Consider the following 21,125-nt stretch of genomic DNA (forward strand, 5'->3'; position numbering starts at 1 on the left):
AGGATCCCAAGCAGGCTCCACAGGATCCTGATGCAAGGCTCGAACCCACGAAACGTGAGATCATGACCTAAGCTGAAATCAAGAGTCAGATGCTTAAAGACTTTATTTTTAAGTAATCTCCATACCCAACATGGAATTCGAACTCGCAACCCCGAGATCAAGAGTTGCACGCTCCACCACCTGAGCAAGCCAGATGCCTTGGGATGCTGCCATCTTGAGATGGCAGGTAACTACTGCCCAGGACAACTGCTTGTCTGCAACCCAAAAAAGGACTGAGCCAGAACTACCAAACTACACTGCTCTCAGATTCCTGACCCTCAGAAATGGTGGGGAAAAATGTATGTTTTCATGGGGATAATTTGTTACACAGCAACAACGAATACATATGCTAAACTAGACTTCTAGCATCTTATCAGGGTGAGGAATGCCCTAAACTAACACCTCTTGAAAATTCTGTTTATCTGGGGTGCCTGACTGGCTCAGTCATAGAACATGTGACTCTTGATCTTAGGGTTGTGAGTTTGAGTCCCATGTTGGGTATAGAGATTAAAAATAAAATCTTAAAAAAATTGTTGAGCTGGTTTGCTACCAAGCAACGGTTGTGACGTCATCAGGATTAGAACTCTAACTTACTGGGATCTTTCCAACCACTTGACAGAAGTCCCAAAGAAAAGGGGACTTTTCAGGTGACTACATCTATTTCTACTTTCTTCTTTACTTTCCCAAATAAAGTGAGTAACCTAGGGATCTTCAAATCAAAATTGGTTCTTACATTCCTCACGTCAACTGATATATTTTCAATGGCAACTTCAAGTGGTTATTGCCAATTAGAGTGGATCCCATTTCCCATATGAAAATCCCATTTCAATCCTGGGACTTATGTCTTTTGGTTTGGGGGCCTCAGCCCCAGGGCAATGTGCAAGAGATGGGTTTTTTCTTTTTAACAATTTTTAAAAAAGGTTTCTGACACTGTTATGTATAAGATTTTAGCACATCATTCATAGTATTAAAATGAATAACTCTGTAAGTAAAAAATCCCCATTTTATAAAGTTCTGCTATAAAATATTTCAACTGAAGGGTGCCTAGGTGGCTTAGCTTGTTAAGCAATGACTTAGCTCAGGTCATGATCTTGCAGTTCATGAGTTCGAGCCCCACATTGGCCTCCAGGATGAAAGTGCAGAGCCTCATGGCACCCTCTCTCTCTCAAAACAAATAAATAAACTTTTAAAATATATTTCAACTAAAAATATCAGGATGCATATTTGAAAAAGCAGATATTAACAGCTTTTGGTTTCCATCCAATAAGCTATGTAATGTCGACCTAGAACAGGTGTAAAGTTTTGTAAGCTCCTTGAGACTAAACAATGAAATACTGCACTGTTTCAAATGTCTTTTAATGTCCTTTTTGAGGATTCCCCAAGAATATTTTTATATTCATATTCTCATAACCCCCAATTCTTCACCCTTTAATGGTGCATTTTATCTCCCAAATTATTCAACGCCATGTATAATGGACTGGGCGCTCAAAGGATAAAAAACGTAAGTTTTAGTGGTGGTTGAGCGCCCAACTCTTGATATCAGCTCAGGTCATGGTCCTAGGGTCATGGGGTCGAGCCCCATGTCTGGCTCTGTGCTGAGCGTGGGGCCTGCTTGGGAGTCTCTTTCTCCCTCTGCCCCTCTCCCCTCACTCTCTCTTTCTAAATAAATAAATTAAAAAAACAGTAATTTTTAGTCACTTTAAAATTATTATATAAGGAACATATACATGTTTTTCTGACTACATCCCTGTCCAAAAACCAGGAGAGAGAATAAACTTCTATTTTACCATAACTCCCATAAATCCTTGCCCCCTTCCCTCCCCTGGTCACTGTATCAGTTTAGTATAGCTTATTCAGTTTTTCTTCTATTCACTTACCATTGATGTCTACCACACTAAAGCAGCACTGTTTTGAGGGACTGGTTTTGCCTAAAACAATGATGAAATACATATTGTTCTGCAAAGTGCATTTTGTTCTCCATTCCAAAATATGTCCTGGGGGAACTTCCCACGTTAGGACAACAGTATTCCATAACTGGATAGTCCGTGGTTAATTGAGCCATCCCCCAAGCTGAAGGGGAATTAGGCCTCTCCAATATGTCCATAATACAGACAACTTGAAAAACAACATCTGTATCCATTTCAACGTTTACAGGGACTTCTGCCGCTACCAGCTGTGATTTTAAACACAGTATTTAACCTGTGCCCCAGTTCCTTTGTCAAGAAGATTCTGCTACCACCTAACTTTCTGGGATCGCGGTGAGAACTAAACCCACTGACATATTTTCGGCCAACTCTTTATCACCCAGTAGCGTTATTTTCTCTGATTAGGTCTGCTCCATTAGTCTTGGCTCCTGGGAGACTGGATTCTAGCTGCCGTGCGCTAAGTATCATCTTCCAAATCAGAGTAACTCTGAGCCTGTTGGGAGTGTCTGCCTCTGACATCCTTTACTCTCCCGCTTTAAGGTGAGAAGATTTTCTGACGGTTACAGCTTCTTTTCAACGGTTAACTGAGGTGTGCTGCACACACAACTTCCAACACCCTGCTCTTGGTCCACAAGCCGTTCCCTCTACAAGAAGAGCCAACTTGACCCCTAGCCAACACGCCTGGGGTCCCAGCCCTTCCCCCCGGGGCCGGGAGCTACTTCCTACCACCGCCCGCCCAGAGCCAGCCCGCCAGCCCGCCAGCCCGCCAGCCCAGCGCCGCCACACTCGGCCCTCGCGCCTTTCGCCACCGGATCCGGAAGTAGCCCCACGCAAGGCGGAAGACCCGCCCGGCCTCCCGAGCGCCGCTGGCGGGGGCGGGCCCTTCAGCAGGCTCCGCCCTTCGCCTCTCCTGGGAGGTAAGGATGGGCTCGTTCTGCAGAGGCGCAACCCACGCGCAGGCGCTCTGGTGGGCTGGTCTCGCGTTGAGGCCCAAGGGGCATGGACTCTGGGTTCCTGCCACGGCCGGGGGTCCCCAACCTGAGCTCCCGGCCGCCCCTCTCGGCGGTCCTCGAGAAGGTCTAGAGTTCCGGCTGGCCATTACACCCAGTCTCGGTTTTTCTCCCCTCCCCTGAAGTAAGCAATTTATAAATTGAGCGTCCTGATTTTTATTTCATTATCAAACGCACATATATAAACAAGTTGGGGATCAGTATGTAAAATGCCATATTGTAAGACAGTAAAACATAAACGCCAGGTAATAATGTAAGCATATATGCGTGGGTGTATGTGTGTACACATATATACATATGCATGTATGTAAATGCATAAAATATAGATAATTTTATACATATAAAACGTGTATATGATTGTATTTATATACACACAAATCCCAATAAATATATTTGCTTACATACTGTCTATGTAACTCCGGTATGTAGATATTCCAAGATTTTTTTATGTTTAAGTAATCTCTACACCCAACACGGGGCACTAACTCACAACCCCTAACCCAGAGCCGCATACTCCACATTTGAGCAAGCCAGGCGCCCCAGGCTGTACAAATATATTTATATGTATATATACACATATATTTTTTAAGTTTATTTATTTATTTTGAGAGAGAGTGCACGCCAGCAGGGGAGGGGCAGAGGGAGAGGGAGAGAGAATCCCAAGTAAGCTCTGTGCAGTTAACACAGAGCCCAACTCGAGGGTCAATCCAAGGAACTGTGAGATCACAACCTGAACAGAAACCAAGAATCCAAGGCTTAACCCACTGAGCCACCCAGATGCCTCTATATTTTTATGCTTATTTGTACATACACATAACCCCACAGAAAATACATATTATTTAGGGTTTGTGTTTTAATTGCCTCACAAGGTGCAACTCTACATATTGTTCTGCGACTCACTTTTTTCTCTGGTTCTTTGAGAACCCTCTGCCTTGAAGTAGGTCTATTCTTCATTGTTTTCAATTTGTTTCATGGTGTCTCTCAGTCAGCTTATTCAGAGCTGTTGGGGGAGTCATTAGGCTACAGTAGGAAATATTTGGGGATCCCTGGCAAGGCTAGATTTGTACTGATGTATTAACCTAGTTACTTAACCTCCTACCTCATTTTCCTGAGTGTAAAACAGGGTTATTAACAGTACCAAACTCCCCACCAGGGAAACTCTGAGTCCAAGGAGTAGTCTCTCCGTTGGTCTTTTTTTATCCGGGCTTACTCTGGGATATTTTTCTGAGCTGAGTTAGCCACTGGGCCTCCAAACCCTCAGCCGGACCTGTGCTGTTCCCCCTGTGTTCCACACTGCCTGCCCAGCCCCCATTTCACCTGGTTCTTTCCTACTCACCTTTCTCAGGTCTTCTTAACATCCCTCTTCTCTCCTCTCCTCACCTAATAGTGCAAGAATTCTGCTGTCTAACTGACCCATCATTTTTTCTCACTTGTGTGCAAACTCATAAAGAGGACCCTGCAATTAAACGCGTAAATGAACGATTTTATTGCTCAGATAAACACTTAAAACATTTTAGTGTCTGGAATGACTCCTTCCAATAAGTTCTTAACATGAAAGTGTAAGGACATATTTATAAAAAGGAACTTCAGATTACTCAGTACCTACTCATAACTGCTAGCTGTATAAAGTAGCTCCTCCCGGAGCAAACATATCAAACTTGCTGGCCAGAAATCCTAGAACGAACCTCTCAAATTTTACAGTGCAGAAATAAATTTTTTATTGTACATCACCTTTTTTTTTTTTAATGTTTATTCTGAGAGAGTGTGCACGCAAGTGCCCGAGTGGGGGAGGGGCAGAGAGAGGGGGAGACAGAAGCAGGCTCTGTGCTGTTAGCACAGAGCTCGACTTGCCCACAAACCGTGAGATCATGACCTGAGCCAAACTCAAGAGTTGGATGCCCACAAACCGTGAGATCATGACCTGAGCCAAACTCAAGAGTTGGATGCCCAGCCCACTCAGCCACCAAGGCGCCCCTTTTGTATATCATCTTTTATAACTACCTCAAAGCATTTTCTCTGTTATGCTCACTAATGCCTTAAGGGTGTGCTTTTCTAGAGTCAAACACATGCCTTCTCAAAACAAAATGTTTATTAATATCATTATGCAAGGAATAGGTAAACCCTTCTAGGAAAATATATATAAAACATTCCATGTGAGTCACGTTCCATTTGACTAGATTCTGTCCCATCTTCCCCCTTTGGAGAATTAAGTGCTTTTTACTTCCTGTTTGCCCAAATCTTTTTCTATTCATTTACATGCACAGACATGTTCCCATAGAAAGCATATAATAGTTTGGACTTTAGTTTTGGGATTCTTACCACATGTTGTATGTATTGTTCTAAAACTTGCTTTTTTCAGTAAATGATTTGACTTCAAGAACCTGTTTATTCTTGCATTTTAAATACTAACATACAGAGCTTCTATAACAGAGTTAGGACACAGATGAAGAATATTTTCAGATCTCCCAGCAGTGATGGGAGATGTATTGCCCATGATACTCCCTTTCTGACTACTCTCCACCCCATTTATTTGCCTGGTGGAGCTTTCATGGTTTTATTTGTTTTTAAGCCATTTCCTTTTAGTTTTTTGGTACCTATAAAAGGGACATCTAATTCTCCCTTCCTCAAAGTGTTTTTGAATATAATTAATGAGTTAGCATGTGTAGTTCATATAGATTATATAGAAGATATACCTGGTATACAATAATATCACAATAGCGATACTATTAATATATTCTTTTATTAGCTCTAATGTATTTATTACCTTATTACCCCATAAGCAGTTATGTCCAGGAGACTTCATCTCACCACAGACACTGATGGCCAACGTTGAGATCAGAGAAACCACTCTGGTAACAGCAAAACCTCTGTAGTCCTCCTTATTTGTACTAAGCTGAGATATTTTCCAGAGAGAGATGTGGATTTGCTGCAACAACTCTTTAAGATCATCTACACTCTGAGCTCTCTCTTCCCTCACTGTCTTTCATTTCAGCCTTTGCATATGCTGTCCTGCCCACCTAAGAAAATCCCCATCGCAAGCCCCCGTTTTCAGTCTTACAGTAAATTTGTGCACACACAGTTCAACGCTGAGGAATATATGTCCTGACACTAATTGTGAGATCATGAGCAAAGTAATTAACTTCTAATCTGTAAAATGGAAATGCTAATTATACCTACTTCATAGTCGTGTTGTAAATGAGTTAACAAATCATATAGAAGAGGTGCCTGGGGCACAGGAAACTCTCAACTGTTTGCTAGTATTAATAACTGTTCCTAACAATGTCTTTGTCTTTGCTCCTAGGAGGCTGATCCTTCTTGCCACCACTGGCTGATGTCCCTCAAGCCAGATATTCTGATCCTGATGGTAGCATCTCCTCATTGGCCTTTCACCATTAGAATCTAGGCAGAAAGATTTCTTCTCCAAGTGTTTAATTTTGTATCTTCCTCATTCATCAAGGTGAGTTAGACCTTATGTTTTCCTTCTCCCCGGTTCTCTCCCCACCCTTGCACCTGTCCTTGAAACCAAAGAACACGAATGTTGGGTGTAAGTCATGCAGCCACAGGAGGAAACAAAACCTGAGACTTGGAAGGAAGAAATCTCTTCTACTCACAGGTTCCAGAGAGGAGGTCACCACATACCATGCAGGGCCACAGGGGAAACACCAGGTTGTGGTCAGGTTGCAGAAGACAGGGGTGAGGGGGAGAGCCTGAGTCAGAACTTTTACTGGGGTTTCCATTCTATTTAGAGTAAGTGGTTTAGGATTGGCTAGTTGGAATCATTCCAGCAGGCTTTGGGCTATAGGGTTGGCTTGGCACCTGGCCCTGGGATGATTTTAGGTGCAAGGAAATATTGGCTTCTGTGTGATCATTCGATATGGAGGTGGCTGGGTCTGCATACTTGGGATTGGTTGGTTTATACTGATTGATGGAGCCCTTTGCTATCTCTAAGAACTGGCTAGCCAAGGCCTGGGAGGGACAGTCTCTGCTGGCCAGCAAGCTTGTTAAAATGTCAAGACATCATAAGATACAGAAAATTTAAAAACAGATTAATAAGTGCAAATCTGGTTCCTTCTGCCCAGAACACTCCCCTGCCCCAGCCCCTGCTTCATCTGATTTTCTTTTTCTTTTTCTTTTAATATTTATTTATATTTGAGAGAGAGACACACACAGAATGTGAGCAGGGGAGGGGCAGAGAGACAGAGACAGAATCTGAAGCAGGCTCCAGGCTCCGAGCTGTGAGCTGTCAGCACAGAGCCCGACGCAGGGCTCAAACTCACTAGCAGTGAGATCATGACCTGAGCCAAAGTCAGATGCTCAGCTGACTGAGCCACCCAGACGCTTCCTGATTTTCTATTACTTATTCCTTAGGTCTGTAATGAAATGTGACCTGTTGCATTTGTACATAACATACTACCTCCTTCCCTTTATTAGTTTGCTAGGGCTGCCATAACATATCACCACAGCCTGGGACACTTAAACAGCAGAAATGAATCTTCTCCCAGTTCTGGATGCTGGAAGTCCAAGATTAGAGTGTGAACAGGGTTGGTTCCTCCGTGACTGTGAGGGAGGGTCTGAGTCCATGCCCCTCTCCTGGCTTCTGGTGGCCTGCTGGCCATCACTGGCATTCCCTTGGCCTGTAAAAGCATCACCCCAATCCCTGCCTTCACTTTCACATGGTGTTCTCCCTGCATGTGTGCATCTGGGTCCAAATTTCCCTTTCTAATAAGGACACTGTCATTGGATTAAGGCCCTCTTTAAGGACCTCATTTTTTTTTTTTTTTTAGATTTTTTTTTTTTTTTGAGAGAGAGAAAGAGGAGGGGAAGGGCACAGGGATAGGGATAGAGAGAGAATCTCAAGCAGGCTCTATGCCCAGCATGGAGTCGGGCCTTCAACTGACTGAGCCACCCAGGCACCCCAAGGACATCATTTTTTTTTTTAACTCGATTACTTCTATAAAGACCCTGTCTCCAAACAAGATCCCATTCTTAGGCAGTGGGAGTCAGGGCACCAACATTTTGGGAGGACACAATTCAGCCCAGAGCACCACCCTCACAGCTTTCCTGTCATCTCCCTATGTTAGTGCCCCCCACTCTGTACTTCCCTAGTGCTTGTACCCACCCCCAAGAGCCCTTAGTACACTTTATTGTAGATATTACTTTTTTGAAGCAAATTCCACTTCCTTCCTCCCCAAATACATCTCTGGGCTCCTCATTTTTCTCTGTATCATACACACTCTTGCATGCTCAAGGGACACGCCCAAGTGGAAAATTGATGAATGAATGGAAGAATGAGCTGTTGAGGGAAAGGGAAGAGAAGGCCAGAGTACATAGCTGTACTCATAATTTAATGTGTTACTTGCCTAGACAGCATTTACAACAGTCTCACTAACTTCCAGAAGGAATCCTCTTGTAATTCATTACACTACACCTGTAACCCAATTAAAGGGTATTATATATTGGGGCACATCAGTGGCTCGGTCAGTTAAGTATCTGACTTGGTTTCAGCTCAGGTCACGATCTCACAGTTCGTGAGTGCGAGCCCCACATCAGGCTCTGCACTGACAGTGTGGAGCCTGCTTGGGATTCTCTCTCTCCCCTTCTCTCTGTCCCTCTCCTGCTCTTGCTGTATCTCAAAATAAATAAACATTTTCTTAAACAGGTCTTAAATATTTAGTTTATAAGCAATGTATTATGTTCGAGGAAGAATCCGTTTGCAATCAGTCTCATCACAGTTATAATCCAACCACATGGTACCAGTTCAATATTGAGTTAGAACCCCATCATTTAGCAAGTCTCCCTTGGTTATGTTTGATCATGTTCTTCATTTACATCCTGTAAGTTATTTCAATTTGTTATTTATTATTTGCTATTTTGTTTTCAGCTACTGTGATGAGAGTCACTGCTCATAACATGCTCTAAGTTGTTCTTATTAATTCATGGAGAACAGTTGGCTTACATATGTATCTTTTTTAATCAGCCAATCTTTTATACTCTGACCAGGCTTCTATTGATTATATTGATTCTCTCTCTCTCTCTCTCTCTCTCTCTCTCATATCTTATTTTATTCTTGTGTTTCTTCATTGGTCCAAAACACAAGAACCACATTTAATCATTATGGCAATAACACACATTATGGCTTTGTTCCTGGTAGATATAAACTATTTTAAATTTGAGATGTTATATGGTTCTTTGTGTTTTGCCTCCTTCATTTGAAAGCTCATTCCATTATACATCACTGCTCTTTTGTCTACTTTTGTCTTCTGACTCCCTTGTCATCTCCTTATGTTCATGGGAAGGACACAGTCTCCAACTGTGTTTTGTCCATCCTCCTCCTCAATTGATTGCTCTCAATTCCAGCATCTGTGTGGATGACAGAACAATGCAAAGTCACCTTGATATATATTTTTCACCATTTTCCCAAGAAAGTGGGGGGAAATGGAGTATTAGAATAACCAAGAGACTGGGGATTAGTGCTTCTCAAACTCTCTGAAGACCCCCCAGTGACCACGTTTCTCATATTTTCCATATGTAACACCACTTATATATTATGCCCAAACAAAAAATTGACATTAAAAAAACCTATTAAGAGTGATGTCAGCAAAAATGGTAAAGTAGGGACCTCCAGGGGCTGTCTCTCCCTATAACACTGAAAATCCTGGCAAAAACTGTCAGAATCAACTTTATAAAAACTCTGGAAGATAGTCACTGGTTTACAGTCACCAAGCAAATGCTTAACCATGAGAAAGACCACTGAAGCAGTCTTGGATTCAGTTCTGGCCTTCTAACTTAGCCTTACCCCATCCAAGACCACAGCAACAGTCTTGAAGGCAGCCAGCATTCCCAATGTGCGCATCTAGTCCAGGATTTCAGGAGACCTTGATCTGAAGGAATTCTGTTGGTCTTTTTTGACTTGCCTGTGGGTCGCCTGAAGGACTGACACAAGGGACATGCCTTTGTTCTTCCCAATCTAAAACTAAAACTCTCTCAGGGTGGAAAGATGGCCATGGCTACATGGAGGATGTTACTGGAAAAGAATGAAAACCAAATGGACAAGCCACCAAAGGGGCAAAAAATAACTGTTGAGATAAACAATAGACAACGCTGGGGAGAAAAAGCTGTAAAGTGAGAAACTTTGGGGAAAAGGGCTTTGAAAAACTCTGTCATATACTGGGCAACCTAGAAATCCATGTGCATGGCCAGGGCAGGATGCATGCTCAGCAAAGACCTGGGAAGATCATAAGCTTTCACTGCTGGCTGGTCATTAGACTCTGCATAATCAGGATGTGAAGGCTGAGGCAGAGTTGTAAACAGCCTGGCTAATTGTTGAAGGAATGCCCCAACACAGAGCCAAACTGCAAGGAACTAGGGAGCCTTTTGTTCTTTCTTTTCTTTCTTTCTTTTTTTTAAAACAATACTCAACATATCCAATTTTTTAAAAAAAATTTAACGTTTATTTATTTTTGAGACAATGTGAGAGACAGAGTGCAAGCAGCGGAGGGGCAGACAGAGGGAGACACAGAATCTGAAGCGGGCTCCAGGCTCTGAGCTGTCAGCCCAGAGCCCAACATGGGGCTTGAGCTCACAAACCATGAGATCATGACCTGAGCCAAAGTCAGATGCTTAACCGACTGAGCCACTCAGGCACCCAACATATCCAATTTTTAATGAAAAAGTAGAAGCATGCAAACATACAAGAAAGTATGGGCCATTCCCAGGACCAAAAAAATGAACAGTGAATAGGGGAAATCCATATCACTCCTTTACTGTGTTTCTCCTTTACTCTCATACAATGGCCACACTGACAACACTTCTGACACCAGATGTACTGAGTTTATTCTCACACCAAGCAATTCCGTGACACTACCTGGGTGTTCCACAATTTAACTCCATTCTGACACTGTCTATCTGGAGATAGCAGGTCCCCAGGTTATTCACAACTTCTGTCCAGCTTGGCTACAAATCAGATGTTCTTGTGACCCCCCTACCTTGGATTCAATTATTTGTTAGAGCAGATCATAGAACTCAGGGAAACACTTGTACTTACCAGTTTATTGAATGATATAATAAGGGACACAGATGAACAGCCAGATGAAGAAATGCATAGAGTGAACTCTAGAGGATCTTCTGTCCCCATGGAGTTAGGGTGCATCTCCATCCTGGTACTTACATGTGTTCACCAGCCTGGAAGCTCTCCGAGCCCCATACTGTTGGGATTTTAGGGAGGCTTCCTCATATGGGCATGATCTATCATTAACTCCACTTGCAGCCCTGTCCCGAGGTTCTAATCATGGCCTGGTTTTTCAGGTGACCAGCTCCCTTTCAGGAGCTATCCAGGACCCTATCCAGAGTCACCTCATTATAACAAAAGATGCTCCTACTGCTCTTATCAATTAGAAAATTACAAGAGTTTTAGGAACCCTGTGCCAGGAATGGGTATGGAAACTAAATTTTTTTTAATTATACAATCAAAATACCACAAACAGAAACTGTCCCTGAGAAAACATAGACTTTAAAGCAGCTGTCTTAAATATGCTCCAAGAGCTAAAGGAAACTACCACACACACACACACACACACACACACACACACACACACACAAAGCTGAAGAAAACCAAGAGGATAATGTCTTAATAAATATGGAATATCAATAAAGAGATAGACATTATAAAGTGGAAGAAAATAGGGATTTTAGAGATTAAAAGTACAATAGCTGAAATGAAAAATTTGCAGAAGGGGTCAGCAGATTTGAGCAGATGGAAGAATCAGCAAGTGTGAAAACTGGTCTGGCAAAGTGTTCCTATCTGAGAAACAGAAAGAGACAACAATGAACAAAAAAGGAACAGAGAAACACCCTGTGGAACACTGTGAAGCAGGCTAACATATATATCATGGGAGTCCCAGAAGGAGAAAAGAGAGAGCAAAGGTGCAGGAAGAATATTTGAAGAAAAAATTATTGAAAACTTACCAAATCTGAAAAAATGACAGTAATCTACATATTTAAGAAACTCAGTGAACTCAAGTAGAATAAACACAGATTGGTATGCACCAAGACACAGGATAATCAAACAAGGATGAAAAGAATTTTGAAAACAGGGAGAGAAGCAACTTGTAACCTACAAAGGATCTTTAGCAATATTAACAATAGATTTTTCATCAGAAGCCGTGGAGGCCGGCAGGCAGTGGAGTGACATATTTAAAGTACTGAAAAAAGAAAACTGTCAATGAAGAATTCTATACCTAGGAAAACTATCCTTCAAGAATGAAGGAGAAATTAAGACATTCCCAAAGAAACAGAAGCTGAAGGAGTTTGTTACTAGTAGACCTTCTCTACAAGAAATACTAAAGGAGGGGAGCCTGGCTTACTCAGTTGGTGAAGCATGTGACTCTTGATCTCAGTGTTGTAAGTTTGAGTCCCATGTTGGGTATAGAGGTTACTTAAAAATAATTTAAAAATCTTTAAAAAAAAGAAATGCTGAGTCACCTGGGTGGCTCAGTTGGTTAAGCAATCCAACTTCAACTCAGGTCAAGATCTCATGGTTCGTGAGTTCGAGCCTCACATTGGGCCTTGTGCTGACAGCTCAGAGCATGGAGCCTGCTTCAGATTCTGTGTCTCCCTCTCACTCTGCTCCTCCTCTGCTCACACTTTGTCTCTCTGTCTCTCAAAAATAAATAAACATTAAAAAAAAAATAAATGCTAAAGGGAGTGCTACAGACCAAAATGAAAGGATACTAGATAGTAACCTGAAGCCTATACAAAGAAATAAACAACACTAGTAAAGATGACTACATAGGTAAATATAAAAGCCACCATTATTATTATTTTGGTTTGTGACTCCTCCATTTTCCTATGTTATTTAAAAGACAGATGCATAAAACAATATTTATAAATCTATGTTAACATGAAAACTATGTATAAAGAGGAATCAGTGACAGTAGGCCTGTAAAGGGTCAGGGATGGCAATATATAAGAACAAATGTGTTGTGTACTTTAAAACTAAGCTGGTATTAATTCAAACTAAGGTGTTATAAGTTTAAGATTTTCATTGTAGTCCTCCAAGTAACCACTAAGAGCACAAGTAAACAAATATATAGAGAGAAAAAGAAATGAGAAAGGAATCAAAGCAGAACACTACAATCAGTTAAACACAAAAGAAGGCAGGAATGGAGAAATTGAAGAACAACAAAGATGCGGGATTCAGAAAACACATAAAAAATGGCAGAAATAAGTTCTTCCTTACTCTAAATGTAATGGGTTTGGGGTGCATGAGTGACTCAGTCAGTTGAAGATCCGACTCTTGATTTCAGCTTAAGTCATAATCCCAGGTCAATGCCCTCAGTGTGGAGCTTGCTTGAGATTCTCTCTTTATCTCCCTCCATACCTCCCTTGCTCTCTCTCTCTTTCAAATAAATAAATAAATAAATAAATAAATAAATAAATAAATAAATAAATGTATGTATGTATGTAATGGGTTAAGCTCTCCGATTAAAAGGCAGAGATTGGCAGAAGGTATTTAAAAAACAACAACAGGGGAGCCTGGGTGGGTCAGTCAATTAAGCGTCCAACTTTGGCTCAGGTCATGATCCTACAGTTTGGGGTTCAAGCCCTGTGTCAGGCTTGGTGCTAACAGGTCAGAGCCTGGAGCTTCCTTCAGATCCTGTGTCTCCCTCTCTCTATCTGCCCCTCCCCTGCTCATGCTCTGTCTCTCTCTCTCTCAAAAATAAATAATAAATCATTAAAAAAATTTTTTAAACAAAACAACAACAAACAACAAAACTCCACCCTCTACCTTTTAAATTTTCAAAAAATGAAAAAGATATTTTATGCTAATAATAGCCAAAAGAGAGCTGGAGTGGTTATATTAATATCGCGTAAAGTAGACTTTAAGTCAAAATTGTTACAAGAGACAAAGAGGGGTATTAAATATTGATAAAAGGATGAATTCATTGAGAAGATATAAGAATTATATACATACCTCATAGAGCCCCCAAATATATGAAGAAAAAGTTGACAGAATTGAATGGAGAAATAGTTCAACAATAATAGTTTGGAGACTTAAATACCTCACTTTTAATAATGAATAAAGTAACTAAACAAGATCAGCAGAAAAATAAAGGAAGTGAACAACACTATAAGTCAGCATTCTCCAGGACAGACTGTATGTTTTTTGTTTTTTGTTTTTTGTTTTTGTTTTTGTTTTTGTTTTCAGAAAGTATGAGCAAGTGAGGGGCAGAGGGAAAGGGAGAGAGAATCTCAAGCAGGCTCCACACCGAGCGGAACCCTACACAAGGGGCTCAATCTCACAACTGTGAGGCTACAACCTGAACTAAAATTAAAAGTTGGACACTCAACCAACTGAGCCACCCAGGCACCCCAGGGCAGACTATATGTTAAATCACAATAAATTTAACAGAACTGGAATCACACAAAATATCTTCTCTGGCCACAATAGAATGAAACAAGAAATCTGGAAGGAAAACTAGAGCATTCACAAAATATGTAAGTTAAACAATACATTTCTTTTAAATATATTTTTAAGTTCATTTATTATCATTTTTTTAAACTAATCTCTACACCCAACATGGGGCTAGAACTTATGACTGCAAGATAAAGAGTTGCATGCTCTTCCTACTGAGCCAGCCAGGTGCCCTTTTTAAAAAAAATATATTTTTAAAATTTTATTTATAAACAACACATTCTTGTTTCTTCTTTTTTTAATGTTTACATTTATTTTTGAGACAGAAAGAGACAGAGCATGAGAGGGGGAGGAGCAGAGAGAGAGGGAGACACAGAATCTGAAGCGGGCTCCAGGCTCCAAGCTGTCAGCACAGAGCCCGATGCAGTGCTCGAACCCACAAACCATGAGATCATGACCTGAGCCGAAGTTGCACGCTTAACCAACTGAGCCACCCAGGCACCCCAATACATTCTTGTTTCTTTTGAGAGAAAGAGAGTGCGTGACCGGGGGGGGGGGGGGGCTGAGGCAGAAAGAGAGAGAATCCCATGCAGACTCCACACTCAGTGTGGAGCTTCACATGGGGCACCATCCCCTGACCCTGGAGTCATGACCTGGGCCAAACTCAAGAGTTGGACGCTCAGTTGACTGAGCCACCCAGGCACCCCTAAACAATACATTTTTAAACAACAATTTGGTCATAGAAGGAATCACAAAATAAATAAGAAAATACTGGGAGATGAACAAAAACAATCAGAACTTATGACATGCAATGGAAAAAGAAACAGTGCTATAATGTCTATATTTAAAAGAAAGGTCTTGGGGCATCTGAGTGGTTCAGTGGGTTAAGCGTCCAACTCTTGATTTCGGCTCAGGTCATGATCTCATGGTTCATGAGTTTGAGCCCTGCATTGGGCTCTGTGCTGACAGTGTGGAGCCTGCTTGGGATTCTCTCCCTCCCTCCCTCTCTGCCCCTCCTCCCCCCCCTTCTCTCAAAATAAATTAACTTTAAAATTTATATGTTAACAATTAAAAAATATATATTTTATTTTGTTTTTTATTTTTGAGAGAGAGGGCAGGGGAGGGGGGAGAGAGAGAGAGAGAGAGAGAGAGAGAGAGAATGAGGGAGATCATGATCTGAGCCAAAGTCAAAGTCAGACACTCGATCGACTGAGCCACCCAGGCACCCCTAAAAAAAAAAACAAACAAAACCAAAACAAACCAAACTATATATATATATATACATATATATATATATATATATATATAGTATATATGTATATATACTATATATATATGTGTATATATATATATAGTATATATACATATATATACTATAATATATATGTGTATATATATATATAGTATATATATATACATATATATATATACTATATATATATATATATATAGATCTCAAATTAATAGCTTATACTTTAAGGAACTAGAAAAAGAAGCACAAACTAAGTCCAAAGTTAGGAGAGGAAGGAAACATATAATGGTAGAAGTGAAAATAAATGAAATTGTGACTAGAACGATAGAGAAAATCAATAAAATCAAATTTGGTTATTTGAAAAGATTCATAAAACTGGCAAACCTTTAGTTAGATTAAGGAAAAAAAGAGAATTCATTAATAAAATCAGAATTGAAAATGGGGATCTTACTACTGACCCTACAAAAGAAAAGTGTTTTAAGAGAATACTATGAATAATTATACACCAATGAAATACATAAATGGATGAAATGGACAAATTATTAGAAACATACAACCTCCCAAAACTGCCTCAAAAAGAAATAGAAAATCTGAGTTGAGTGTTTTTATAATGAAAGACTATTGGATTTGTCAAAGGCTTTTCCTATATTAATTGACAAGATCATGTGGTTCTATTAATGTGGTATATAACAATTTAGGAAGTTGAATCAATAATCCAAAACCTTCCAACATGGGGCACCTGGGTGGCTCAGTTGGTTAAGCATCTGCCTCTTGGTTTCGACTCAGGTCATGATTTCATGGTTTGTAAGATTGAGCCCTGTGTCAGGCTCTGCACTGACAGTGTGGAGCCTGCTTGGAATTCTCTCTCTCCCTCTCTCTTCCCCTCCCTAGCTCATGCTCTCTCTTTCTCAAGATAAATAAATAAACTTTGAAAAATTTTAAAACAAAACAAAACCTTCTAACAAAGAAAGTCCAGGACAAGATGGCCTCACCACTGAATTCTACAAAATATTTATAGAAGAATTAACACCAATACTTCTCAAACTCTTCGAAAAAATAGAAAAGGAGAAAACACTTTCTGTGTCATTTTACAAGGCCAACATTATCCTGATACTTAAGCCAGACAAAAACATCACAAGAAAACCACAGACTGGGGGCACCTGGGTGACTCAGTCAGTTAAGCATCCAACTTTTGATTTCAGCTCAGGTCATAATCTCACAGTTTCATGAGTTCAAGCCCTGTATCAGGCTCTGTGCTGACCCCATGCATAGTCTGCTTGGGATTCTCTCTCTCCTCTCTCTCTCTCTGCCCCTCCCCTGCTCACACTCTGTCTCTCTAAAATAAATAAACAGACTTAAAAAAAAAACAACCCTGCAGGGGTGCCTGGGTGGCTCAGTTGGTTAAGCATCTGACTTCGGCTCGGGTCATGATCTCTTGGTTTGTGGGTTTGAGCCCCGCGTTGGGCTCTGTGCTGACAGCTCGGAGCCTGGAGCCTGCTTCGGATTCTGTGTCTCCCTCTCTCTCTGCCCCTCCCCAGCTTGGGTTCTGTCTCTCTCTGTCTCTCAAAACTAAATAAACATTTAAAAAAACAAAAAACAAAAACCCTGCAAACCAATATCCATTATGAATATAAATGGGAAAATTCTCAACAGAAAACTCGCAAACCGAATCCAGCAGTATGTTACAATGATTAAACTTGTGACTGAGTAGGATTTATCTCAGGAATGCAAGGGTGGGTCAGCAAGCGGAAAAATCAATCAGTGCAATATACCACATTAAGAAAAGGAAGGTGAAAAGATCCCAATCTCCTGATCCTCTTAAATCATATAGAAAAAACATTTGACAAAATCTAACACCGTGTCATGATAAAAACACCCATCAGACAAACAATAGAAGGGAACACCCTTAATATTATAAAGGGAGTATAAAAAAAAATCCACACCAAAAGCACAAACAAAAAAGAAAAAATAAACTGGATTTCATTCAAATTTTATAACTTTTGTGCATTAAAGGACACTATCAAGAAAGTAAAGCAATCACCCCAGAGTGAGAGAAAATATTTCCAAATCATGTCTGAAAAGAGTCTAGTAGCCAGCTTAAAGGACTCTTACAAGTCAACGATAAAAATAAATCACCCAATTTAAAAATTGACAAGTGGCTTGAATTGACATTTCTTCAAAGGTGATATGCAATGGCTCATGAGCCTGTGAAAAGATGCTCGACATCATTAGGGAAATACAAAACCACAACGAGATGCCACTTCACGCCCACTAGGAAAAGCATAAAGAAAATAACAACGTGTTGGCAAGGATGCAAAGAAATCAGAGCCCTCAAACGCTGCAGGTGGGAATATAAACTGGTGCAGTCACTGTGGAAAATGGCGTAATGGTTCCTCAATAAGTTAAACACAGATCTGACCACATGACCCAGAGATTCCACTCCTAGGTACACACACACCCAAAAGAATTGAAAAAAGGTGTTCAAACTAAAACTTGTACACAAGGGTCATAGCTGCTCTGTTCATGACGCCCAAGAGGCAGAAAGAACCCAAATGTCTATCAACAGAAGAACGGATGAATAAAATGTGTTGTGTCCATATAATGGAATATGATGCAGTCATAAAAGGGAATGAAATACTGATATATTCCACAGTGTGCACAGACCTGGAAAACATGCTACGTGAAAGAAGCCAGATATAAGAGATGAAGATATAAGAGAAGCCAGATATAATGGTTGCCAGGGGCTGGTGTATGGAGAAAACAGGGAGTGACTGCTTAATGTGCAGGAGGTTTCCACTTTAGGGTAGTGAAAAAAAATCCTGGAACTGGTAAGTGTTGATGGTTGCATAACATTGTGAATGTACCTAATGTCACTAAATTGCACACTTTAAAGTGGTCAAAATGAGGGGCGCGTGGCTGGCTCGATCGGTGGAGTGTGCCACTCTTGACCTTGGGGTTGTGAGTTTGAGGTCCATGTTGGGTAGAGAGAGATTGCTTCAAAATAAAAAATCTTTAAAATGGTCCAAATAAGAGGTTTCACGTTGTATTTTACCACACTTTAAAAAAAAGCAATGAAGTAAAAATTCCTGGGTACTCTCTATAAATACGATGATAGTCTCCAATGGAGCCATCTCTAAGGAGTTTCTGTTAAGTTATTGAATATCACGGAAACTCGAGATATAGTGCTTAAAGAGTTTTGGGGTTTCTTATATATGGAGAGTTCTGCGGCTTTCTTTTATCACTGGATAATGTGCCTTATGGAACTTCTGCCCACTAGGTGATGTAGAATAGTTTCTTTTTTAAACTGATGATTAGTATTCTACAGACCTTTACTATCCACTAGGCCAGTCACTGCCAACCTGAAATGTGGCTCATACCACATGTTAAGATAATAATATTTGGAGTGTTTTGGATTAAATCAAATATATTATTAAAATTAATCTCACTTAAAAAACACCCTTTTTAAATGTGACTACTAGAAAATTTAGAAATACATATGTGGCTCACTTTATATTTTATTGGATAGCATTAGTCCCGACTGCTTATTCAGAGCCCACAAGAGTAGGTTGAAGACCAGAAAAAAAATCTGTGATCCCAGGCAGGGTCGGTCTGTGTTGTATTTCATGTATTTGCCGGGCCTCCCCTCCCTGATGTCCACATTTTGTAATTCTTACCAGATTTCTCCCTTCCCTTCATCTGAGCTGTATGTATTTCATTGTCTTAGACGTTCTCTCACTTAAGTTGTTTCTTGCAGTATGTTTTTTTTTAATGTTTATTTATTGATTTTGAGAGAGAGAGAGAGAGAGAGAGAGCGCACGTGCACATGAGTCAGGGAGGGGCAGAGACAGAGGGAGAGAATCCCAAGCTGACGCGGGGCTCGATCTCACAAACCGTGAGATCATGACCTGAGCCAAGTTCAAGAGGTGAATGCTTAGAGGTACCTGGGTGGCTCAGTCCGTTGAGCCTCTGACTCCGGATCAGGTTCGAGCCCCATGTCAGGCTCTGTGCTGACGGCTCGGAGCCTGGAGCCTGCTTGGGATTCTGTGTCTCCCTCTCTCTCTGCCCCTCCCCCGCTTACACTCTGTCTCTCTCTGTCTCTCAAAAATGAATACATGTTAAAATTTTAAATTAGTTAAAATTAAATAAAATTTGAATCTAGTTCCTCCTCAGGCATACCATGCCACATTTCAAGTAGTCCACGACTGCAGGTGACCAGTGGCCACTCTGTTAGCACAGGATTTTATCATCATTACAGAGAGTTCTCCAGGACAGAGTCGGCTTGGAGCTTTAAGAATGTGGATTCTGTGGCGCCTGGGTGGCTCAGTCGGTTAAGCGGCCACTTGGGCTCAGGTCATGATCTCATGGTCCGTGAGTTCTAGCCCCGCGTCGGGCTCTGTGCTGACAGCTCAGAGCCCACAGCCTGCTTCATATTCTGTGTCTCCCTCTCTCTGACCCTCCCCTGTTCGTGCTCTGTCTCTCCCTGTCTCAAAAATAAATAAACGTTAAAAAAAAAAAAAGAATGTGGATTCTTCCATTTATTAGCTTGTATGACCTTGAACCAGTCAGTTAACCTCTCTTTGCCTCACTTAACTCACCCATAAAATGGAAATGCTTATAATACCTACCTCATGGGGTAGTTGCAAGGATTGAATAAATCAACATGTGTAAATCTTTAGAAGTAATGTCTGGCACATAATAACCTCTGGTTAATGGTTAACAACTAGTAGTATTGTCTTTTGTAAACTCTGTGGAGACTTGAGTCTGTCGTCAGACATTGATTGTCATTCTTCCGAACAGAGAAACTTTTGGCCTTCTTCCTGGGGCATCTTTTGCCAAGTTCAGCCGTATGGTGAGAAATTTTTCTGAGAGTTCTGACAAAGTTTCCTTCAAATACTCACCAGGGTGAGTTAGAATTAGGATTAGAAAAATAAGAAACACGGGGCACCTGGGTGACTCAGTAGGTTAAGCGTCCGACTTTTGATTTCGACTCAGGTCATGATCTCACTGTCATGAGATTGAGCCCTGCGTCGGGCTCCACGCCCTTTCCTTGCCTTTCCTCTCTCGACTTGCTCTTCCCATCTCTGTCTCTGAGTCTCTCTGCTCTGAATTGCCCCCACTAATTTCACCTTGCACGTTGCCACGCAATCTGCAGGGCTCGGTCTCAGTGGGCTGCAGGAAAGCCCACTCTGAACTTCCTTTCCTACTGATCTGCCCCCCACCCAATCCTATTATTCCCCCCCCCCCCCCACATTTCCTTCCTGCAGTTTTGGGACTTGTTGCTGACAGCTGCTTTATATAACACCCTCAAGTTCACTGAGGGCAGGGACTAACACATCATTTCTCTCCCTGACTTCCAGAGTAGATGCTAGGTGGGTATTTGCTGCATGAATGCAAGTGTGAACTGTTTCAAGAGATAGGAGCTATATACAGTTAAGTTTGGGGTTTATTAACGAATGGCTTGATTGCCCAGATGCATATTGAAACAT

At 41.1% G+C, this 21,125-nt stretch overlaps 1 protein-coding gene across 1 annotated transcript in view; it reads left to right on the forward strand.

The window, feature by feature from the left end:
- Positions 1 to 2,769: 2,769 nt before the first annotated feature.
- USP42 (ubiquitin specific peptidase 42) overlaps positions 2,770 to 21,125 on the forward strand; it is a 74,455-nt gene continuing 56,099 nt past the window's right edge. The window contains exons 1-2 of the mRNA XM_053212904.1: positions 2,770 to 2,881; positions 6,276 to 6,431. The gene's annotated coding sequence lies outside the window, so the exon portion shown is untranslated. The remainder of the gene's footprint in view (positions 2,882 to 6,275; positions 6,432 to 21,125) is intronic.

The sequence above is a fragment of the Acinonyx jubatus genome, chromosome E3 (genome assembly GCF_027475565.1).
Source record: "Acinonyx jubatus isolate Ajub_Pintada_27869175 chromosome E3, VMU_Ajub_asm_v1.0, whole genome shotgun sequence".
Classification (NCBI taxonomy): domain Eukaryota; kingdom Metazoa; phylum Chordata; class Mammalia; order Carnivora; family Felidae; genus Acinonyx; species Acinonyx jubatus.